This window comes from Pleurodeles waltl, chromosome 4_1 (genome assembly GCF_031143425.1).
Source record: "Pleurodeles waltl isolate 20211129_DDA chromosome 4_1, aPleWal1.hap1.20221129, whole genome shotgun sequence".
In the NCBI taxonomy this organism is placed as follows: Eukaryota; Metazoa; Chordata; class Amphibia; order Caudata; family Salamandridae; genus Pleurodeles; species Pleurodeles waltl.
In genome coordinates, this window is record NC_090442.1 from 50467385 (window position 1) to 50493373 (window position 25989).

A 25989-nucleotide genomic window follows, 5' to 3' on the forward strand; every position below is an offset into this window, starting at 1 on the left:
TTAGTTTCCAAAGAACTTTAAGTTTTTTAGCAATGTGTTCTGACCACAAGCTACACTGGTGCTGCTCGGGATACAAACCACTTACACCCACCACTTTCACAAGATCCTTTGCCTTACCCACCACCAGATGCACCCCCCCCCCCCAACCGCTCAAATCCTCAACTGGCTGAGTAGAGAACCTCAGGAGGAGGGCTCATCTTGAAGGACAATGATTATTGGGGCAGTGGCGATGCAAAGCCAGGGACATGCACACCAGCTGCTTTCCTTAGTAGAGAGTGAAACAAAGAACCAGCTCTCAGTAAACCTGAAAAATGTAAAGGGGGCAAAGCACTACCCCTTTTGAGGAGCCCCTAACAGCAAAAATACACTTCAAGAAGACTCCTGAAACCTTATCACCTGGAGGATTCTGTGTGCAGGATCTTGTAGCCTCTGGGGAACTCTGGAGGGTGTCTGCTATCCCCAGCGTACCAAAGATCAAGTGAGCCTTGTAGGAGGCTGGCTCTCTACATGGTGTATGAAAATGACGTGCACGTGCAGAGAGTCCAAGCAACCCCAGCTTGGTATCCAGAGGTAACAATAGATCACCTAATGCTCTATTTTTGTGGTAGTGTGAGTGAGCAGTTAGGCTTATCCAGGAGTCATGCTAAGCATTTGTTGTACTCACAGTATCAAATAATGAAGACACACACACTGAAGAACAACTCAAGACCAATTTTCAAAAATAATGCAAATGTTTATGAATTTTTTAAGATCAAGATCTTTGTTACACAGTAAGTACTTTTTTAGTTATGAATTGTTAAAGTTCAGAACATGTACTGTTTTTGTGCGTAATTGCACACCATAGGAATCAATGGAAGAAAATAGAAAAATGCTAATAAGATCAGGCAATGCTCTCACAAGTGTCACCTGTTTTTAGATTGAGGTTGTGGAGAGGTCCAATGGTCCAGCTGGAGAAATTCGGAGAAATTCGGATGGTTCCCAGTTCAAGCGGGAGCAGTGGCTGAAGAGCCTGGAGCTGGTGCACAAAGGAGAATGGGGCCACTTGGAACCACACTGCACAGAGGGACTTAAAGGTACGTCCGAAGGGTATCCTTGGAGGGAGGAGGTTGCAAGGGCTTTGGGACTATAGCTGGTTAGTCGTGCTGGGGTTAGGGAGGCCGGGTACATAGGTCAGCCAGGAGTTGTGCATCTTGGAGTCCTCATGGTCATTGGCAGGCAGGTTTGAGGGCGGATTGCAGGTCAGCTGGGCCACTCAGGAGGTGGATCTCGGGTGTTATGAAGTCCCTCTAATGGTGCTTGCTCCTGGGCTTTTAGGAGTCCAGAATAGACTCCTTCTGGGTGTCCAACTGGACATCATGGGTTCCTTGCCTACAGGTTGCAGGAGAGTGATACTTTCACTCTGGGGGAGGTTCTTGGCAATTTTCAGAAGGCTGGAGGTGCTCTGGGGTTTTGTAGAGTCTTTCAGATTTCCAGGCAACACCGCAGCAATAATTGTCGAGTCCTTGGAGCAGCAGACAAGGTTTGGTGCCTTTTTCTTGAGCAGCAGGATTCAGTTCTTGTGCCTTGGGTCTTCTTTGTCCTGATCTTCTTGTGTCCATTGAATCTGAGATCTTGGTCAGGGGATGCTCTCTAGATACTGTATTTAAGGGGCGTTAGGAGGAATACCTCGTAGTGGCCAATGGGCCACCTACCTTAGGATGGCTGAACCCATTGCATGACCAGTTCCTGTAGGAATGGGGCACATCCCTGACCTGGTTTGGCTATTTTTCCCACCATCCAAGATTGAGGAAAATGAAATGGAGTGGTCACCTCGCCTGCCACACCTGAGGGGTGGTGCAGGCTGAGGGTGGCCACTCCTCTTATTCTTGCTAAGTTTCCTCACCTGAAGTGGGGGTAGCACTGTTGGGCTGCCTTCTGCTGCTAGCAGCAGAGGCAAGGTCAGATTTAAAAAATTGCAAAGCCTTTGAAGCTGACCACTGTAGCAGGCTGTCTGCCTGGGGAAGGAGGTGTGACACCTCTGCCCAGGAAAGCCTTTGTCTTCTGGCTTCTGAGACTAAAGGCTGTCACGCCAGGAGTCCCGAATTGTGTCTGGTGGTGGTGGGCTGGTTGGGACCAGTCAGCAACCATGCCAGGGTTGTTAGGTTTTGCAGGGGGCATCTCATTGATAAATCCAAACTGATCCCAGTATTACATTTAATACCAAATGTACCCAGGGGTCACCTTAGAGTTGCCACCTGCAAAAGCTAACTACCCTGGCATGGTTGCTGGCCGATCCTAACCAGCCTGCCACCACCAGACGCACATCTGCATCCGTGGGTTGGGAGATCCTACTGTCTGGGATTCAGAGCCAGGAGCCGCCCGACCTTCTGCAGCAGACCAATAGTGGCCATCGATGACCTCAAGTTACCTGCAAAATGAGAACTTGGTAACTGCACTGCATAATTTTATATGTATTTTTTAAGGTGATCCACCATTACTTCCTATGGTGCATAATTACACAGACAAAGATTATTTTAATGAAACTTAAAAAAATTATATCTCAAAATGTACTGACCCAAACTTGATGATCTTGGTCTTAAAATGTTCATAGAAATGTGAAGTATTTTAATAAATTGTGTTATTCATTGGAGTGTTTGCCATGCTTTATTGATACTGTGAGTACAACAACTGCTTTGCACTTCTCCATGATTAGCCGAACTGCTCAACCAAGATACCATAAAAATTAGAGCTTGAGATGGTGTCGTTTTTACCTCTGTAAATCAACGTGTTGTGGTTGCCTGGACTCCCAGCACAGTGTGCCTAGTTTTGCACACTACATAGAGGGCCAGCCTCCTACAGTAAACAGGGCTGCGCATCTGCAATTCGACACAGCACTGTATAGCATGGAAAGAAATGATGCATCGCCTTTCAGTGTGGAGATAAATGAAGCATCGTCTGTGCTGCACCAGAACATGCGACACAACACCCTATCTTTTAATGCATCTCCTCCTCTGCGATCCCCGTGTGTCATTATTTTTTACGTATCTCAAGTACTGTGTGTTACAAGTATACAACCACTGTTCCCTAAGAACTGAGACTCTTTGAAACCTTTAAAAAGTGATATCTCAACTTGTCCTTATTGGATCTTAATTGTTTCGAACTTATTTTATTCAGATAAAGATTATCTATTTTTCTAAACTTGTGTGGTGCACCTTTGTTGTGTTTTGACTGTGTTACTGTATGAATTATTGCACAAATACTTTACACATTGCCTTCTAAGTTAAGCATGCCTGCTCTTTGCCAAGCTACCAGAGGAGGGTGAGCACAGGTTAATTTAGTTAGTGTTGTGCCTGACCCTGACCCTGACTATGATTGTGGTCCCTACTTGGACAGGGTGCATACCTCTGACAACTAGAGAGTCCATTTCTATCATGTATCAATCGAGAAAACCACTATGTTAATGATTACCTCAAGTACCAGTTCTTTGGTGTAGTCATCTTTAGTAGCAAAGCTGTTGTTAATGGAAATCATGTGGTCCGGACCCTACATGGGATCTGGTGGTGGGCCCCTTCTTAGCTGTTATTTCTCTCATCATGGTGTGCATTTCATGAACAGTCTAGTTTCTTTTCTCTTTCAGGTGTTTTGGAATGTACTGAGAACCTGCAGACCTTTCATAAATTGTCTCTTTTGCAACATGCATTTCATTGCCCCTGAAGAGCTGTGCATTGGGAAGACTGAGTCCCCAGCAGGAGTAAGTGCTCTCCCCAATGATGTATGATGTGCAACAGTCTTTGGTGCCTCCCTGAACTGGAGGGTTCACATCACACTATGAGCTCTTCAGAGCTGTGCTTTTCAAGTTCACAATCCTTCAAGGGGGACCTTTATTCTGATGGTGATGGCATCAATTGATTCTCAAGATCTCATTGAGGAAAATATGTATTATTCTTTGGTAGGAGCATGGAGGTGCAGCGTCTCCTGTACACCATTTCTTTTTCATCTCTGAGTCAGAGAAGACCATTCCGTATTTCTTTGCTACTGCCCTGAGCTCAGTTGTATGCCAAACCTCTCAAGTTTTTGAGAACTAAGTAGCACACTGATGAGCTCACAGCGAATGATATTAGTTAACATTTGAATATGGCAATGTTAGAGGAAGAGATATTACTGAATTTATAGACATAACTAGAACAGGTGTGAATTGATACAAGTAACACTCAAGTGTCACTAAAATAGACATTGAAATTAACATTTTACTGAATATATGATAATATATCATCTGTGCAGTACTCAAGGTAAAATATGACAAATGTTTTGCCACCAATATTTGGGACAGAATACTTAGTCAGGTGCCATTTAGCACACAGCAGATGTCTCAGCAAAGTCATGTGTAAAGTTCTAGTTCTTCCCCCTAGTCAGGTTTGAGTGAGTGTGTAAGTGTCACTTGTGATGAGTGAGGTTTGAGGGCTCTGATGTGTGCATGTCCGAATTAATGTAGCTGCTGAGGCACCCAAGGCTACTGCAAAGGACTGAGCTGAGGCACTCATCAACGGTGTGTTGATGAGGTGTATACTATGATATAGGAGTTTATGTGACGGAGTCCAACATTTTCGGGTAGTGAAATGCCCCATCCCGTTCTTCAGACCAGAGACCTCCACTTGTTTTTTATGATACCACGCACATAGCCTCTCATTACAACATTGGCAGTAAGTGCCGCTTACCGCCATGCTGACTGCCGCCAACATACCGCGACCGCGGCGGTATACCGCTAGCCGTATTATGACCCACACACAGAAATCCACCACTATAAAGACACACACACAAGTCCGCCAGTCCAAAGGTCAGTGATAAACTGGTGGTACCAAAACCCACACCGTTACGCCAACAGAAATACGCCCACAGCATCATGACCCACGAATCACTGCAGCGGTCATTCAACTGCGGTAAACCATTGGCGGTACACACCGCCGTGCTCAAAATACACACACACTAACAAAACAACACCACATTGGACAATTCAAACTACACACACCTGACACATACACACACCACACACCCACACCAATATAAAAGACACACACACTACCCACAACCCTTTACGACCCAAAGATTTTGGCAAGTGAGAGAGAGACAAGCCAGGAGCACCCACTGAATCTGAGCCACAAAACACCATTATCCATACACCATCCACGAACCTCACAGCACACACCCCAACACATCACCCCACACACCCTCACACATACCACTCACACTACACCCATGGCACCACAAAGACACCCCAGGTTTTCAGAGGAGGAGCTAAGGGTCATGGTGGAGGAAATCATCCGGTAGAGTGACAACTATTTGGATCACAGGTGCAGAAGACATCCATTGCAAGAAAGATGGAGCTATGGCGGAGAGTTGTAGACAGGGTCAACGCCGTGGGACAGCACCCAAGAACAAGGTATGACATCAGGAAGAGGTGGAACGACCTACGGGGGAAGGTGCTTTCCGTGTTTGCAAGACACCAGATAGCTGTACAGAGGACTGGCGGTGGACCCCCACCTCCTCCCCCACAACTAACAACATGGGAGGAGCAGGTCTTGGCGATCATGCATCCTGAAGGCCTGGCAGGAGTAGAAGGAGGACTGGACTCTGGTAAGTCAACTCTTTAATACTTTATCCCCCACCCTACCTGCATGCCATCACAAACAACAACCCCTATCCACACCCCCATCACCCCACCACCTCACATATACCCCACCATCACAACCCACCCATCCTAATACCCAGCCCTGCATGCAACAACAATGCATGGACACCACTCACAGACCTGCATGAACACCCATCACCACAGCATGCACACTAGTGACAATCACTTAGCCAAACCAATCACAACTCAAACAAGCCAAAGCTGCCTTGCTAATAACAACCATAGAGGGAAACATATCCATGCACAAGATGGCACACGCAGAAACAATAACACTGCATTTACATCCCCACAGGACCCCCACTCAACGTCACCGGAGAGGAGGTGCCAGTCACATCCAGTCCCCCCACAGAAGAGGCCCACAGTGATGAGAGCAGCTCTGCACGCCTGGATCACGATGACCAACCTGGCCCATCAGGTACCTCTGGACAGTCAGTTACCCAGGCACAGTCCCAACACACCACAGAGCCTCCCCCTCAGGAAACACCACCACAGCACCCATCCAGCGGGCCCATCCTTCTGTCCCCAGGACACGTCAATCAGCAGGGAACAGGGAACCCAGGCAACCCCACAAACACAGGACGATCAGGGACCTGGGGTCAGTGGCAGTGGGCACACAGTTCAGGGGACAGAGGCACAGGACAACAGGGAAGCTGGGAGGACTGCTGTACGACAGGGGGAGGACAGGCCCAGGGAACCGACCACAAGGCACTCACTAACATCTTGGGAGCTTACCACCATTCCCAGGAGACGATGGGCCAGATACTGGCACAGTTGCAGGAGACCCAGCGGCTGCAGGAGGGACAGTACCTGGGGATCAGGGAGGACCTGAGGGACATCCACACCACCCTGGTCACCATTGCAGGGGTGCTGGCAGACATGGCCAACACCATGAGGGAGACAGTGGCACACCAACGGGCACCTGACACTAGCCACACCGAAGAACAGCCCTCCATCTCCGTTGACGCTAGTGGGCAGGAGGCCCCGCCACTGGAACAAAAGGCCACCAGCACCCGACCCCATGCAGAAGGAGAACCACCATGCAAAAGGTCCCTGCGATGCAGGCAGGAGTCAGAGAACATTGCCAAGACCCCGCCAGGAAATAGGACTCACCTGATTGACACCCTTGTTTCCCACTATGTCACCCTGTCCACCTTGAACTACCATTGCTCCACTTCCTATGCCCCCTGTAATACAAATAGACTGGACTCTGTCCTGGACTTTCCTCCATCAGCAACCCAGCCCATTGCAATACCCCCTCAACTTATTAGCACCTAAATAAACACCCTTGGAACAAAATCAAATATGGAGTCTGTCAATTGTTTGACAAAGGTATTCGTTTCACAAACTGTAAACATTACAATTCAAATGAACTGTAATATTTAGATAGGTATGACCTGTAGTGGGCAGCAGCAAACACACCAGGAGCCAGAGTGGGGCACAGAGATCTGAAAATAGAGATGCCAAAGAGTACAGTAAGTGGCTATAGAAATAGGGAAATCAGGCTGCCATGTTCAATGTCCAACACAAAACTGCAATGGAAGGTGAAGTTACAGTGTCTTACATGTGTGTCACTGGAAGTACTGTTGAATTAGTGTAGTTCGGTTGTCCACATCTTCTTCCTCTGCCTCCTCTTTGTCACTGTTCACAGGCTCCACCACTGCCACACGACCATCCCCAGGCTCATCCTCCTGCAGAAAAGGCACCTGGCGTCTCAAGGCCAGGTTGTCCAAAATGCAACATGCAACAATGATCTGGCACACCTTCTTGGGTGAGTAGTACAGGGATCCACCTGTCAGATGGAGGCACCGGAATCTGGCCTTCAGGAGGCCTACGGTTTGCTCAATGATCCTCCTTGTTCGCCCATGTGCCTCATTGTAACGTTCCTCTGCCCTTGTCCTGGCTTTCCTCACTGGGGTCAGTAGCCATGAGAGGTTGGGGTAACCAGAGTCACCTGAAAATATCGAGGGATACCTGTTAGCCACACACTTACCCTTGGGGCCAAACCCACACCCATATACATACATCAACTAGGTGGGGACCATGGACTCACCTATTAGCCACACCCGGTGCCTCTGGTGTTGAGACATCACATATGGGATGCTGCTATTCCTCAAGATAAAGGCATCATGCACAGAGCCAGGATACTTGGCATTGACATGGTAGATGTACTGGTCTGCCAAACACACCATCTGCACATTCAGAGAGTGAAAGCTTTTTCTATTTCTGAACACTTGTTCATTTCTCCGGGTGGGGACAAATGCAATACGTGTACCATCAATGGCACCAATGATGTTGGGGATATGTCCCACTGCATAGAAGTCAGCCTTCACTGTGGCCAAATCATTCACCTGGGGGAATACGATGTAGCTACACATGTGTTTCAGCAGGGCAGACAACACTCTGACCAGCACTTTTGAGAACATATGCTGTGACATCCCTGATGCCATGGCCTCTGTCACTTGGAAGGAACCACTTGCCAGGAAATGGAGCACTGAAAGGACCTGCACTAGAGGGGGGATACCTGTGGGGTGGCGGATAGCTGAGATCAGGTCTGGCTCCAATTGGGCACACAGTTCTTGGATTGTGGCCCTATCAAGTCTGTAGGTGAGGATAATGTGCCTGTCCTCCATTGTCGCCAGGTCCACCAGGGGTCTGTACACGGGGGATGTCTCCATCTCCTATTCATCCTCAGTGGTTGAACTCTAGGGTGAAAAACGGTGAGCAGAAGGTGATATTCACACATATTTCAACATTAATATGAATTTTTGCTTTACGGAAACAGTATGTGAACTCATAAGTCAGTTGATGTGCCAATGTCTGCTGTGTCGCAGTTAGGTGCCATGGCCTGTGCCCCCCTGAAATGGCAGCTGCCTGACCTGTGTGGAGGGACAAGTGGAAATGAGGTAATTCCGCTGGCGTTGTGCGATGTTGTGGTCGGCGGTGGAGGCCGAATCCACCGACAGTGAGGGCACCAGTGGGACGGAGGGCGAGGGGAGCACCAGGACGGAGACAGCAGGGGACAGTACCGACAGTGATACCTCCTCCGATGGAAGCTCCCTGGCGGTGGCAGACACCTTTGTGCCCACCCCAACTACAGGTACAGCCACCACCCTCTGTACCACCACCCCCCTCCCAGCAGCCCCTCAGCGTGCTTCCCGTGCCCGCTCACCCAAAAGGGTGGGAATCTCCTTCACCCCAGGCACCTCAGGCCTTGACCCAGTCAGCCCTGCTGCCCTCATTGAGGATGCTATTGACCTCCTGAGATCCCTCTCTGTTGGGCAGTCAACCATACTGAATGCCATCCTGGGTGTAGCAGGTCATTTGCAACAAAAAATGCATACCTGGAGGGCATTTACTCTGGTGTGGTGGCCCAACAGAGAGCATTCCAGGCTCTGGCCAACTCACTGATGGCAGCCGTTGTCCCTGTCTCCAGCCTCCCCCTCCAACTTCCTCTACCCAGTCCTAATCCCCTCAACCACACCCTATCCCAAGCACACCTTCAGACCAGCAATCACCCAAATCAACACACAGAAGTGGCTCAGGCAAACACAAGCACCACACTTCATCTCACAGGCACTCACACAAGCACCATCCACATGCAGACACACCAACATCCACTGCGTCCACTGCGTCCCCCTCCTCCTCGTCGTCCACCTCCCTCCGAGTAGCGTCTCCACTCACACCTGCATGCACTACATCATCATCCACTACCTCCATCACCATCACGCCTATCACTACATGCCCCTCACTGGCAGTCACCACCCCCATATCAATGCACACGTACCCTGAACCTCTCCCACTGTGTCGGTGCCCCCTCCTCCCAAAGTACACAAACGCAAGCACTCAGACACCCAACAGCCATCCACCTCACAACAGCATCCAGCCCATGCACCTGCACCCAAACACAACAGACTGACACCTCCTACAACCACTTCCTCTTCCTCCACACCCAAACCTTCACCCTCTTCCCGCCCCAGTGTCCCTAAGAAGTTTTTCCTCGCCAACATTGACCTAATCCCTACCCCTTCTCCCCCCCCATCCTTCACCATGGGCCAGGGTAGCCAGAACCCAGCCCAGCACCTCAGCCACCGAGTCCACGGCCACTGTGGTTTCTGCAGCAACTGCAGGTGTGAGAGGCTCCAAGGAGGCACCCGTCAGCCCAGCCAGTGTGCCAGCACCACCTGCCAAGGCCAAGAAGGGTCCGCCACCTAGCAAGGGCAAGAAGAGGACACCAGCCAACAAGGGGAAGGATGCACCACCAGCTAGCAAGAAAAAGACACCAGCTGGCAGAAGCAAGGAGGCACCACCATCTGCCAAGGGCAGGAAGGGGCAAACAACACCAGCCATGGCACTTCAGCCGTCCGAGGCTGCAGGTGAAGGCCTGGAGGCTACCACCACACTGCCGCCAGCACCGCCATCTGCACTGCAGCCAGCACCGCCACCTGCATCGAGACCAGCACCGCCACCTGCACTGCAGCCAGCACTGCCACATGCACCTCCGCCAGCAGCACCACTGCCAGCAGCAGCAGCCCCATTGGGCAGCCATCCGAGGCTGCAGGTGAAGGCCTGGAGGCTACCACCACCACTGCCAGCACCGCCACCTGCTCCGCGACCAGCACCGCCACATGCACCGCCACCAGCAGCACCAGTGCCAGCAGCAGCAGCCCCAGTGGGCAGCCGTCCAAGGCTGCAGGTGAAGGCCTGGAGGCTACCACCACCACTGCCAGCACCGCCACCTGCACCGCGGCCAGCACCGCCAACTGCACCACGGCTAGCGCCGCCAACTGCACCGCGGCCAGCACCGCCACATGCACCGCCGCCTGCAGCACCACTGCCAGCAGCAGCAGCCCCAGTGGGAAGCCGTTCGAGGCTGCAGGTGAAGGCATGGAGGCTACTACCACCACTGCCAGCATCGCCACCTGCAGCGCGATTGGCATCCACTGAGCAGCCATTACCGCCGGCGAGCAGTGTGCAGTTGTGACTACATGGGCTGCACTGCGTCCTGGCCCCTGCAATACCTGTCAGTGTGACACACAGGTAAGAGACTGTGACCTTGCCCCATCCAGGATGAAGCAGACTGGGGACAAGGCCCCCTCCAGAACCAGTGGAAGGAGGCATCCACTCAGCTCTTCCTCGCCAGGATGAAGCACACTGGCACGAGGCCCCCTCAAGAACCAGCGGAAAAAGGCAGCCACTCAGCCCCTCCTTGCCAGGATGAAGCACACTGGCACGAGGCCCCCTCAAGAACAAGTGGAAGAAGCCATCCACTCAGCCCCTCCTTGCCAGGACGAAGCACACTGGGCACACGGCCCCCTCCAGAACCAGTGGAAGAAAACATCCACTAGAGAGACTGTGGCTTTGCACTCCCCAGGACCAAGCAGTGGGCAAACCACCCACTAGAGAGACTGTGGCCTTGCACTCCCCAGGACCAAGCAGTGGGCAAACCACCACTAGAGAGACTGTGGCCTTGCATTCCCCAGGACCAAGCAGTGCACAGACCACCCACTAGAGATACTGTAGCTTTGCACTCCCCAGGACCAAGCAGTGGGCAAACCACCCACTTGAGAGACTGTGGCTTTGCACTCCTCATGAGCAAGCAGTGGGCATAGAGCCCCCTCCGGGCCAGTGGCGTTGTACCATCTTCCGGCTGAGGTACCCCCACCATTCCCCGTCCCCCTGAAGTGCCTGTGTGTTTTTGACCTGATGCCCCTTGATAGAGCGTTCCGACCTAATAAATTACCTGTATTTGGACGCTCTTGGGTCGATGAATCTTTTGACCAAGTGGGGCTCTCTTCACCCGAGATTAGTCAGTTTAATCAATAATCAATAACGAACATAAGCAATGCCCTGATCAACATAACACTTCACAATTAATCCAGAAAACATTTTGGCGAACCATGACCTTCCGGCCATGAATAACCACACCAGTTTATTCAAAGTTAATGAATTTATTTCCCTATATTAACAAAGCTAGCACGATATAAATGTGTCTCAACACCAAATGATATATGTAAATGAACATTAATAGCTGTCCATAACGGCGAAAAAGATGCAATCTATGCAGCATTTGAATAACAATGCATTCGATGATAGCAATGCAAACCACTAAAACTATAATCTGTAATGAGCTAATTGCATACATTAGTCAGCATAACAAGGTCTCAAATTGCATCGTGCAACAAATGAATCCTCATCTAACCTCAAATTAGCATCTGCATGTGGGATTTCATGCAAAAACAATTTAGAAACATTGATTTGGAAAAACTCCTAACTAGGGCTCTTATCAAAAATCAGCAGTTGGTTACCTAAAAAGAAACACAATGCAATTGTACATTTTCCTTTCATATTTACCAAATTCAATCAGCATTCAAGGAAGTCTTCGTCTCACAGGTACCGGTTTCGATCAGCATGGGACGGGGCAAAGGGGCAGGGTGGACGGGGCAATTGCCTCACAGCGGCAAGATAAAAGGACAAAACTACTACTTCATGCAAAGGGGCAAATCGAAGTTAAAGTCTCTAGGGCGAGAATTACTTAAAGTCTCTTTCTCTCGATTAGAGAAAGCATCAAAGTCTCATTCAAAATGGCGTCGAACATCAATTGTCATCGTAGAAGATGGCAAAATGACGAAGTCGGCAAGATGGGCCATAATGGCTGCAATGGGCAATAATGTCCTCGATGGGTGCAATGGGTAATGGCTGCAATGTCCTGCAAATGGCGGGTAATGGCTGCTTTCTTCTTGTGCACCAGGTTTTAAATAAACAACAGTTCAAATCCAGTAGGGTCTTCCATTGGAGGGTTCATAGGTTGGCTTCAAATTGTCCAATCAAAAACAACAATTCTCAAGCTTCTACCTAGGCATACATTATCCTTGGAGTCGGGAACGTAAGTTGCAACATATTTTACCAATTAACTCACTTTCAGAGCTTCCATTGTCTGCACCTGCAGATTGACCTTGGAGCAAAGAAGAAGATGCCAGGCTGGCACGAAACCTTAAAGATAAGCATGTGAACCGATCTCACTGGAAAAGTACAGCTTCAAGCAAGAATACACGTTTTATTAGCACATTAGAAAAACACGAGCATCTAAACAGTGAGACAAGGCAACTAGGCCGAAGCCTCCACTAAAGTTATGCTAAGTTAAAACATTTCAAACAAGCAAATCATGGCACACGTTTACGGTTATGTCAGATTAGTACAATTCTAATACATCACGTTATATAAAGCACGCTTATAAATATTGGCGAACTACTCTGAGGGCACATTTGTCCCCGTACAATCTTTATTAGTTCGGTTAAAGTTACACTTGATTATTGCGGTACTACGTTTATGCGCTAATAAATGTAAAACCTTCATTTCTGCGTCATCAATCCCTCCTCTGATGACTATTTGTCATCACACAAAACCATTCCCACAAATTTTATTCCATTAAAATTCTGTCAGTTCTCTTTGCCTTTTAGTTCCCCTTGTTCTTGCCTTGTATTCTTCTGCCATTCTTTTCATAATTTTCTCTTCCTTCCTTCTTTTAATTCTTGCCATGATCATTAATATTCCCCTCTTTATTCCCCAAATCCCAAAAATGCAAATTAGTACTATTAGTATTCCCTGTATTATTTTTAGTAATATTCCATTCCAAATGCCACCAAGCCAATTTCCCACTGAAGCAATTCCCTTTCCAACCTTCTCCCAAACTCCTGGTTCTTTCAATTCCTTCAAGTCTGCACTCTCTTTTGTTAGATTTGCAAGGATTGTTTTAATTTTCACACTGTTGTCTGGTATATACGTGCAACAGTGACGCGCACCAAGCATTTTGCAAACGCCGCCATCCTTTGCTAAAAGAATGTCTAGGGCAAGCCTGTTTTGAAGAGTCATAGCTCTTTCCGCTGCAAGTTCAGCATCCATCAGGATTATAGCACCTGAAAACTTTGTCAACATGTTATCCACTATAGTAGACAACTTTCTTATTTTGATGGAATTCAACACAACTCCCAATGAAGGAATCATGGCTCCAAATATATCTCCTACCACAGCAGCTGCGGTCTCTCTTTTCTGGATACGATGAGTTCCAGGCGTCTTTGGAATCACCGATAGGTCATCCAGTTGATAAACCTTTGGGAACACTATACCCAAATAACATCTCCCCCACCATCCCTTTGGAAGACGATAATAGGCATTATGCCCGCAAATGTAATATACACCAGGTATGACAGGGTCAAGTCCGTTCAGCATGAATGTCCATTTGGCCTTAAAGATAAACGTATGTTTACATTCACTCGCTCCCACGAAAATGTTATCATAATAAGATTCACCACGATATATACAAAATTTCCCTACATGCCAAGCATCTAAAGCTATTCTCCCTTGTGTTTTTATTGCGGCAAAAGCATAATTATCTACTGAAGTCCTCTTACTTAGCTCTTTTTCTAATTTCGCATTCATTTGTGCCCTTCTATCATCTGTGCGATCTAAAAAGGCTTATTTCTACTGCAGAGAGCGAGCAGGTAAGGTTTTCCCTATGAGCGTGAGCTGTTTCAAAAGGTTGCATTGGCTCGAAAAATTCCCTCATTATTTTAGCATCCCAATCTTTAGCAATCTGGCTTAGTTGCGTTATTATAGGAACATATGCAAAGGTAACATCATAATTTGAGTAAAAATACTGTATGTTAGTTTGACCATAAAATCTAGAAGTTACTAAACTACATGTAATCCCATATGTAAGAGGCATGTGGTGATAAGTCACCCCTTCCTTTACCGATGTCGGTATCTGTGTACACACATAACAATCTTTCGCATCCATAGTCTCAACATATTCTGTTAGTAGAAAACATTATACGAAAGTTCCTTCTTATCATGCAAGTGTCTCTCATCTAATTCTAGTCTTTTCAATGCGGTTAGTTCAGTGACAGTAACAGGAGCAGAAGTAGAAGCATCAATTTTCTCATTCTCACCCTTACCACGCGTTGCAAGCACTATTGCCATTATTATTAGTACACATGCAGTTATCAAGCCTATACACGCATATTTACAATATTTCACTCTACTGTTTTGTGTAGCGTACTTAGTCATGATCTGTATAGAATCAGAGAGCTAGAAGCACTTATAAAGAAACGATTTAGCAATTAGTTACAAAGCTGAACGAGCGCAATGTTCACACAGTTTTCTTCAGGAGCCCAGTCACTTATCGGTTAGCAGCATTTGTCTCAATTCGGCAATAACTCAGTCTTTTATCAGTTAGCAACGTTGTCTCAAATCGGGTTTAAGAGTCAATCAGGTTATCAAAGTCTTATCAAGTTAGCAAATGTCTCATCCGGTTTAGCAATGTCTCAGCTGGTTGTATCACGTTAGATTATAGCAAGCAATGTCATTTATCAGTCTTTTTCTTTTTTTTTTTCAGTCAATAGTGTCCATAAAACTTTTCTTTTCTATTGGTATCTCTTCTTCTTCGTTCTCGAGGCTAAGAGATACAAATTCGTCGGTCCAATCGTCATTGACTACATATGCCCATTCTGGACCGGAATATCTCCTGTTTGGTATCCTTTTCCTTTTCAATTTTGCATCTCTCTTTGATTCTGCCTCACTGGTACTTTCCTCTTTGGCCAAGTCTTTTTCTTCACTTGATGTTGGTATCACGACAGACACTTCCTTTCTTTTCTCTTTCACTCTTGGCCCTTCACCGTCGTTCAACGTTTCTCTAGTCCTTACTTTTACTGGTGATATACTTGGTCTTCTCTTTGCACTGTGTCCACTTGATGGACCTATGATCTCTTCTGAAGAAGTTTGAACAGTTTCGTTCTGTTCTGCCTTGTCCCCTCCTTCTGGGGAGTCAATCAGGTTTTCCTTTTCTTTTTCTGTACCGTCTGCTTCTGGGAAAGCCCTCCTCTGATCAGGCTCTCCTGCTTCTTCACCTCTTTCGAGCCCTTTGTCACCGTTACTTTCTTCAGGCTCTTTATCACTTTCAGCTGCTTCAGGCTCTTTGTTACCTTCAGCTGCTTCGTCGCTGTCTGAGGCTTCTCCTTGGTCTTCCCCAAGTGAATCGGTTGTTTCGTCCTCAGAGAATATTTCTCTCTCCTCTATTTCTGCCTGTTCGCTTCTAGTTCTGTTTTGCTCTGTCTCAGCGCTCGGCACTCTGTTATCAGGTACTGGCAGTTTCAGCGCTTCAACTTCCTCATCTGTGGGACACAACACTTTCTTTGTATGACTGGCGTGGATCCAGTTGGGAACTCCCGCACACTTCACAGCGGTAGTGGTCGTCAGGATCACTTGGAAAGGGCCTTTCCAACGGGGTTCCAGACACGACTTCCTCACGTGCTTCTTTATCACGACCCAGTCACCTGCTTTCAGTGTGTGTCCTGGACCTTGGATCGGTGACAAGGTGGTTGCTTCCACCTGGTGAGAGAAAGAGCGAACCACGTCAGCCAGACCTTTGCAGTAGTCTAACACCATATCATCTATAATATTCAAAAGCGCGTTTGCGGGAACTGCAGGAAGTCTCATGGCCCTGCCCATGAGAATTTCGTGCGGGGACAATCCAGTCTTTCTGTCAGGGGTGTTTTTCATTGACATTAACACCAAAGGCAATGCGTCAGGCCATTTCAAATTTGTCGATGCACATATTTTCGCCATTCTTGATTTCAGTGTACCATTCATTTGTTCCACCAGTCCTGAGGCTTCAGGGCGATAGCTACAATGCAGTTTTTGCTCAATGTTCAGCGCTGCGCAAAGTAACTTTATCACCTGGTTATTGAAGTGACTTCCTCTATCTGATTCTAAAGAGATCGGGAATCCGAAACGTGGTATCAACTCCCTCAACAATAGTTTTGCAACTGTAAGGCTGTCATTTCTACGTGTGGGGTATGCTTCAATCCAGCGACTAAAAATGCACACAATCACCAACACATACTTCAGACCTCCATGCACAGGCATCTCAATAAAGTCCATCTGCATTCTGCTGAACGGGCCACCCGCCCTGCCAATGTGGCTCACGTTCACAACCGTTCCCTTTCCTGGGTTCATCTGTTGACAAATGACACAACGATGGCAAACTGCTTCTGCAACTTGACGGAATCTGGGGTTAAACCAATCAGTTTTGAACAATCTTATCATGGCATCTCTCCCTAGGTGAGCCTGCCCATGATAGAACCGCGCTAGCTGCGATAAGAGACCATTTGGTAAAACAAATTTTCCTTCATTTGAAACCCATAACTCATCTGGTCTCCTTGTACATTGTGACTTAATCCAGGAAACTCTTTCATCCTCCCTGACGCTATTCTGTAATGCTTTTAGTTCATCCATTGTATCCACGACCTTCAAGGCAAATGCTTCAGCTGGTTCGAGCTCTGGCTCATTTATCAAATTCCATTCATCCCTGAGCAATATACAGTTCAAGGCACAAAATCTTGCGACCTGATCCGCATATGCATTTCCCAGGGAAACATAGTCCTGTCCCTTTGTATGAGCACTACACTTTACCACTGCAATTTCGGCTGGCATCTGAATGGCGTGTAACAATTCCCTTATTCTCTCCCCGTTTTTCACTGGGGACCCTGAAGAGGTCAGGAAACCTCTCTGTGACCATAGTTGCCCAAAGTCGTGCACAATTCCAAACCCGTACTGACTATCAGTGTAAATGGTAACCTTCATCAATGTAGACAGTTGGCATGCTCTTGTAAGGGCTACAAGCTCTGCTACTTGTGCGGAATAGACTCCTTGAAGCCAGGACGCTTCCAAGACACCTGTTACAGTACATACAGCATATCCTGCTTTCAATATTCCCAATGCATCTCTTAAACATGACCCATCAACAAAAACAATTTGGTCATTTTCATCAAGCTTAGTATCCTTAATGTCAGGTCGGGGTTTTGTGCAAAATTCAGTCACCTGAAGGCAGTCGTGCTCGACGTCTTCAGCGTTCTCAATTTCAGCATTTTCACCGGGAAGCAAGGTTGCTGGATTCAACGTAGTGCACCTTTTCAGCTGCACATTCGGTGAGCCCAGAATTATTGTTTCATACCTTGTGAGTCTTGCTCCAGTCATGTGTTGCGTTCGGGAGCGGGTCAAAAGTATCCCAACTGAGTGAGGGACCATGACTGTTAATGGGTGTCCCATCACTATTCCTTCACTCTGAGTGAGGCTGATACCAACTGCTGCTACGGCGCGCAAACACCCTGGCAGTGCTGCTGCGACCGGATCCAAAGTAGCTGAAAAATACGCTACTGGTCTGTTTATGCCACCATGGGCTTGGGTCAAGACAGACAAAGAACATGCATCACGTTCATGACAAAACAATGTGAAAGGCTTTGTGTAATCAGGCATACCTAAAGCTGGAGCCCTGCACATGCATTCTTTCAATTCAATAAAAGCATCCATCTCATCTCCTTTCAGCTCAATTTCATCCAAGGCATCCTTCTGGGTCAGTTTCAGTAAAGGCTTTGCTAGAGTTGAGAAGATGGGAATCCACTGGCGACAGTAGCTCACCATTCCCAAAAACTTCCTCACCTCCCTCCTCGTCTTTGGTGGACTCATTTGAAGTACACTTGTTATTCTTTCCTTCATTATTCTCCGTGACCCTTTCTCTATTTGATGACCCAAGTATTTCACTTTCTTCTGACAGAACTGCAACTTTGAAGGAGACACCTTGTGTCCATTCCTTCCCAAATGGTTCAGCAGAGCAATGGTGTCGGCTGTGCAGCCACTTTCTGTCTTAGATGCAATCAGTAAGTCATCAATGTACTGTACTAGGGTTGACTCGAATGGCAATTCTAACGCTTCCAAGTCTTTCTTTAGAATCTGATTGAAAATTTACGGTGACTCAGAAAACCCTTGAGGAATTCGACACCAACTGTAAACTCTGTCTAAGAATTTGAAACAAAAGAGAAATTGGCTGTCCTCATGAAGAGGCACCGAAAAGAATGCTTGTGACAAGTCGATGACTGAGAACCATTCGGCATCGCAAGGGACTTGAAACATTATCACAGCTGGATTCGGTACTACAGGGCAGCATTTAATTACGATGTCATTTATTTTCCTCAAGTCCTGCACAATTCGGACCTTTCCACTCGGCTTTATTAGTCCCATGATTGGTGAATTACATGGACTGCTTAACACTTCTTTCAATACTCCCTGTTTTACAAACTCATCAATGAGTTGGGCGACTTTCATGAGGGTGTCTTGTGCCATGTGGTATTGTGGGGTCTGGGGAAAGGTTACATTGGGTTTTACGGTCACTTTCACTGGTTCCACTCCTTTCACCAATCCCACCTCTTTTCCTGTCATATCCCACACTTCCTTTCCGACTGTTTCCCGTAATTCAGCTGGAATATCTGCTTCAGTTATCATCGGAAAAAGGTTAATCAGAGGATATTCTTCATCGACAGTTTCCATCTCATCCCCTTCTACACTGTCCTCTTCTTCCCCATCACTGCTCGTCTGAATTCTAATTCCATAGTTCGAACACATAATCGAACATCCCAATTTGCACAATAGGTCTCTCCCTAACAGTGCTATCGGGCTTGAGTCACATACCACAAAATTATGTAACCCTTGATACTTACCAATTCTGACTTGTACTGGATCTGTGATTGGGTTCGTCAGGTGCCTGTTTGCTACTCCCACTACTTGAACTGTTCTCCCTGAGAGTGGCAAATTTGGTACTTCAATGCTCCTAACAGTTGAACGTGTGGCTTCTGTGTCAACCAAGAATGAAACACGATGACCCATAACTCTTCCCTCCACATATGGACCCTTTTGATCAACTTCCAAGGAAGCTGCAAGCACACAATTTCCCTCCTCATCTGAACTTTCACTCTCCCATACATTGTTTATTCCATTCTCACTGTGTAGTGGGAACTGTTGTACTGTGCCATTTGTACTCATCACCTGACTCGAGACCTGTGGAGGAACCATCACTTGCTGCTGACTCACTGGTGCCAAAGGTATTTGCATTTGCTGATTAGGTACCATGGGAAACTGCTGTTGCATTGGCTGCATTTGCGTCATCTGCATACGGGGCATCTGCATCTGCTGCGGCTGCATGGGCTGTAATCCCTGCAGCTGATTTATGGTCTGAAAATTTGGGTTTGGACCTCTCATTTTCGGTCCCCTCATTGTCTGGAATGCATTGACATCATTGTTTTGCTGACCAACACCTGCACCTTCCTGCACACCATCGGGCACTCGCGTTTCCAATGTCCGACGATTCCGCACACGTGACACGGCATCACCCTTTTCATTGCCTGCACACCATTCGGAATCACAACAGTGTTCAAATCCGGACCATTACTCCCAAAGCCTCCTCTGCCTCTGCCTCTCGCCTGTGGCTGAAACACCATATTTCCCTGCGGCTGCGGCTGCGGTATCTGCTGTTGGAACCCTTGCAACCCTTGCAAACCTGTCTGAGCTGCTTTAAGTTGCATCATCATCACTTTCTCTTTCAACCTTTTCTGTTTCACTTCAATTTCGTCGCTACAGTATTTCGCATAATTCAACACCTCATCAATCGGTTTCGACTGCCAACAAATCAAATGCGTCTTTATCATCTGACTTATCTCTGGTCTCAGCCCTTCCACAAATCTAAACACAAAATGAAGCATGTCCCTCGCCTCTATTGTTTCCGTGCCACTGTAGTTCTTGAACGCCTTCAACAACCTCTCATAGTAACCATGAATCGACTCTTTAGCCTCTTGGGCAGTTCGATCAATCTTCTGCCAATCCACATTTTTTGCGGCAACCTTCGTCTTCAAGTGCTCAATCACCTTATAGTACAAGCTCATTACCATAGGTGATGGTGCACCCGTATCCCTGTCTCTCTCTGGTTCACTTGTCGGCCAACCTACAGCCCTTTTGCAGTCTTCCCACAAATCCGCCGGAACCACAATCTCAAAGAGGGCGTTCAGGTCTTCCCAAAGACATTTTGCAAGCTTCACAAACCTATCAGTCTGTTGATACCATTCAATCGGTTTCTCTCTCAGTTTGGGAAAATCATCCGTAAAAGACTGAATGTCGCTTCTGTGCCACGGTACATGTATTAATTTTCCCCCTGCTGTCTCCCTCATTGGTAACATGGTTATTGCATCACCACTCTGTGGTCTTTTCTCCTTGTGCTCTGGCACACTGTCTTTCCTCTTTTCCTTTTTCTTTGCCCATCTGCTTTCCCATTTGTCTAAGCACCTCCACACTTGTGCACTCTGCAGCAATTCTCTAAGGTGCGTCTTCATGCCTGCTGACCTCATGTGTTCAAAGTCTGTGGTCCCGAAATCCAATCTATAGCTCCTGCTCAAGTGTTTTGTCTTGTCTATCTCAACCCTGTTTTTGTCAGCTATTTCTTGCAACCTTCTATGTACCTTGTTCACTTCTCTCGTAATCCTGGGACATAGATACCTCAGCTCTTCTTCCGAGTAGGACTCTAACCTATTCAAACCCATAGTCCCTTCCACCAATTCTTCTGCTTCCATGTTCAACCTTACCCTATTCAGATAGTCTTCTCCCTTCCCACTGGCTGAGATTTGTGTGGAATTCAGACTGTTGAACCACTGTGTTAGCTGTTGCGCATTCAACCCCATCAGTGTAGCATTCACATCGACTGCCATTGATGGTTGCGGCAATTTTTCAGTGTTCGATGATAGCGGTATCATCAGTGGGGGACTCGACCTCACCACTGTTGACTGAGCACATATGGGACTAAACTCCATCAAGGACCCAGATCCAGTTGGCTGAGCCGCTATCGGAGTTGTCTCTGGAGTGTTTTCTATACACCTCCTTTCCGTCCCATTCTGCACCATTGATCCTTGACCGCTCATACCTGAATTAGGCTGAATGTACAAAGGTACCGGTGGACCTACAGTAATGGGTAGGGATATCGCATCTGGGTTCTGTCCATTCCCCAGGTTCTGAGGCATGTTCATTCCCACACTATGGGTCATCATTGCCGGCATGCCCGTCTGACTCCCCGTCATCTGAGCATGTGCGGTTCCCCCCTGCATCTGCTTTTGAGGCATCAAAAACTGGGTTGATTCAGCTTGTGCCAATGTTGGGTTGCGACCATTCTGTACTCCCATTACGGTTGGATCTAGACTCATTCCCGTATTGTTGTTACTGCTGTAGTACCTTGGGACCTGCGGCTGATAATTTTCTGCTGTTTTCAATATAGGCACATCTGGATATATTCTCCTAACCTGCGGTATCTGCGGGGTGAACAGTAAACTCGGGTCCTTAGATCCCGATGGCGTTCCTGAATTCGGAGTTTCATTATTCTGTACCGGTGCCGGAGGGGCAGAACTGGTACTTGGACCTTGTTCACTCTCTACATAAGGTGGTGGACGGTCGTTCAGCAATTGCATGATGAACTCCTCATCCTCTGACTCGTCTTCCTCTCTATCTTTGGAACACCTCCTGTTTGTCTTACAGGTAGCTTTCTTGCCTGTCGCCTCTTCTTCCTTAGCAATTGCGGGAAACAGTTTTATCCCCTGCAATATATCTGACCTCCACACCTTCTGTGCATTATCCCACCTAGCGTCCGCTAGTGTCTTTTCTGCCTTTCTTATCCTGGTCTTGAACTTCTTTTGCTGTTGCTGTCTAGCCATTAGTTCCCAAATCGCTAGAGCCTCAAACTGTGCTGGCCTTGGAGGTACCTTCATGTCGTACATCGCGAATCTCAAATTCTCTAGGATCCTTATATTGAATGTCCCATGGATCGGGAAAGCTACGCTCCCATGTTTCTCTGTCAGCTTGTGCCATTGCTTTAGCCAAAGGCACGGAGCTACCCCCCTTTCCTCCATTACAATGTAAGCTGGTGTACCTTCGGGTGGCGTCTCCTCTCCTACGGTCGCTTTAATGTAAGACTCCCCCTTCATCGCATTCTTTAATGCTTTAAAAAATTTAATTTTCTCGTCTTTTATTTCACAAAATTTGTAATCAATAAGTGACTTTAATTCCCGGAATACTCTTCGCTTGCCTTTCCCCTTCCAATCGAGCCCCACGGACTGCGTCCAATCCGTGCGCGACCCTTCTCCGCAACCAACCTATCCCAGCGCGGCTCCTAGTGACGTCACACTCACACACACTGCGGCTGACAAAGCCTCGCGGCTAGTCCTCCTTCACTCAGCTCCTCTCGTAACAACTTCTAGCATGTATCGCGAGCAACCAAATAATAATAAAACAGATCTGTCGGTTTACTACAGGAAGGGTAACACAATCGCTTCAGGACCTTAGGGATTTTTCACTAGCCTCAGCAGTTATTCCATCTTTCTCGGTCCCCACTATCGCAAGCAAATCTGACCCGCAGATTCTGCTCTCAACTTGTCAGTGATCTATTCTAGTGCACTTAGAATTTGTCAAAGCCCGAAGCCGAAGTTTTCTTTCACTCCCTTAACATACGTACCGACTCGTTGACCACGCCCGGTCAACCTATTAAACCGACCAGACCACAACATAAAACAAATGTCTCATACACTTTTCAACATACTCCGGAGTCTCTTGACCTCGCAGGGCCCGTCTCAACAACAACAACCACGTGGACCTTTTTCTGCACAAAGCGCCACATGCACATGAAGTTCGACGACTTCCCTACTCTCACACTCGGAGTCGCACCTCCGCTATTCTCTAAAATCCTCGCAACCTTTTCAAACAATCTGCGGCAATAAGCTGTGCAAGCGCAAAATCCTAACTTCACTCATACCGTCACTAGTACCGCCAACGCCGATTCCACACCTCCATTCTCTCCATTCGCAAGCTCCGAGATCCTGGGAAAGTCGCGGGGGACTTAGGGCATCATCATTCTCTCAATCTGTTTTACCCAAGAAAAATCTAATTCAACACCATATACTTCTCGAGTGGGGTCCCAAAATGCCAAACCGTCCTCTGCTACCATCTACTGATAGAGCGTTCCGACCTAATAAATTACCTGTATTTGGACGCTCTTGGGTCGATGAATCTTTTGACCAAGTGGGGCTCTCTTCACCCGAGATTAGTCAGTTTAATCAATAATCAATAACGAACATAAGCAATGCCCTGATCAACATAACACTTCACAATTAATCCAGAAAACATTTCGGCGAACCATGACCTTCCGGCCATGAATAACCACACCAGTTTATTCAAAGTTAATGAATTTATTTCCCTATATTAACAAAGCTAGCACGATATAAATGTGTCTCAACACCAAATGATATATGTAAATGAACATTAATAGCTGTCCATAACGGCGAAAAAGATGCAATCTATGCAGCATTTGAATAACAATGCATTCGATGATAGCAACGCAAACCACTAAAACTATAATCTGTAATGAGCTAAGTGCATACATTAGTCAGCATAACAAGGTCTCAAATTGCATCGTGCAACAAATGAATCCTCATCTAACCTCAAATTAGCATCTGCATGTGGGATTTCATGCAAAAACAATTTAGCAACATTGATTTGGAAAAACTCCTAACTAGGGCTCTTATCAAAAATCAGCAGTTGGTTACCTAAAAAGAAACACAATGCAATTGTACATTTTCCTTTCATATTTACCAAATTCAATCAGCATTCAAGGAAGTCTTCGTCTCACAGGTACCGGTTTCGATCAGCATGGGACGGGGCAAAGGGGCAGGGTGGACGGGGCAATTGCCTCACAGCGGCAAGATAAAAGGACAAAACTACTACTTCATGCAAAGGGGCAAATCGAAGTTAAAGTCTCTAGGGCGAGAATTACTTAAAGTCTCTTTCTCTCGATTAGAGAAAGCATCAAAGTCTCATTCAAAATGGCGTCGAACATCAATTGGCATCGTAGAAGATGGCAAAATGACGAAGTCGGCAAGATGGGCCATAATGGCTGCAATGGGCAATAATGTCCTCGATGGGTGCAATGGGTAATGGCTGCAATGTCCTGCAAATGGCGGGTAATGGCTGCTTTCTTCTTGTGCACCAGGTTTTAAATAAACAACAGTTCAAATCCAGTAGGGTCTTCCATTGGAGGGTTCATAGGTTGGCTTCAAATTGTCCAATCAAAAACAACAATTCTCAAGCTTCTACCTAGGCATACATTATCCTTGGAGTCGGGAACGTAAGTTGCAACATATTTTACCAATTAACTCACTTTCAGAGCTTCCATTGTCTGCACCTGCAGATTGACCTTGGAGCAAAGAAGAAGATGCCAGGCTGGCACGAAACCTTAAAGATAAGCATGTGAACCGATCTCACTGGAAAAGTACAGCTTCAAGCAAGAATACACGTTTTATTAGCACATTAGAAAAACACGAGCATCTAAACCGTGAGACAAGGCAACTAGGCCGAAGCCTCCACTAAAGTTATGCTAAGTTAAAACATTTCAAACAAGCAAATCATGGCACACGTTTACGGTTATGTCAGATTAGTACAATTCTAATACATCACGTTATATAAAGCACGCTAATAAATGTTGGCGAACTACTCTGAGGGCACATTTGTCCCTGTACAATCTTTATTAGTTCGGTTAAAGTTACACTTGATTATTGCGGTACTACGTTTATGCGCTAATAAATGTAAAACCTTCATTTCTGCGTCATCACCCTGCAGTGTTCTCTTCGTATTGAGGCAGGAGTCAAGTGTGGCCTTGGCCTATGTGTTATGGCCCAGTGGGCCACGGACATTTTGGAGTGGGCACTGTCCCTCCTTTTGTATATATTGTATATATTATACATACTGTTTATTGATTTAAGTACGTATTTTTCTAAAACTGTACTATTACACTCATTTTAATCCATTCCTTTTGTCCTGTGTTATTCCTGAGGGTTATGGGGTGTATATGTAATGTTGTTGCATCTGTTTTTGTCTATGGTTTTGGGGGTGGGGATGTTGTGTGTGTGTGTGTGTCACTCTCTTTTTCCTCCCCCTCTCCCTTGTGTGCCAGGTGCAATACTCACTGTGGTTGTCTTCGCCGGTGTTCGTGTTCCTGGTGTATGAGAAGGTACACCAGCATTGGGAAAAAGTGCAGCTCGGGCCCCATGGCATCGTGGTTCTTCCTTGAGTGTTGAGAGGTGAGTCGTTTCCCTTCAGTGTTCTGTTTCCGCCGTGCTTTTGATGGCGTTGGTACTGCCCCGGAAAATCTGGCGGATAGGCGTGTTGTAATGCTGTTGGCAGTACATTGTCTTCCGCCTTTTTGTTGGCGGTTACCGCCGCAATGTTTGTTGCTACCGCCTTGGCAGTCGGTGTGTTAAAGTGGCTGTTTGTGTCGGCCGTTCCCGCCGTGGTCATGATTCCAATTTTTGTACCGCCGCTTTATCACCGACCGCCAGGGTTGTAATGAGGGCCAAAGTATCTAAAATGTATGGATCAAACTTGATTGCTGTATGATAGAATTTCATTGTTTTAAC

At 47.0% G+C, this 25989-nt stretch overlaps 1 pseudogene; it reads left to right on the forward strand.

Annotated features, from left to right (window-relative positions):
• Window positions 1-25989, forward strand: part of LOC138286976 (zinc finger protein 208-like) — a 475759-nt pseudogene that overhangs the window by 292121 nt on the left and 157649 nt on the right.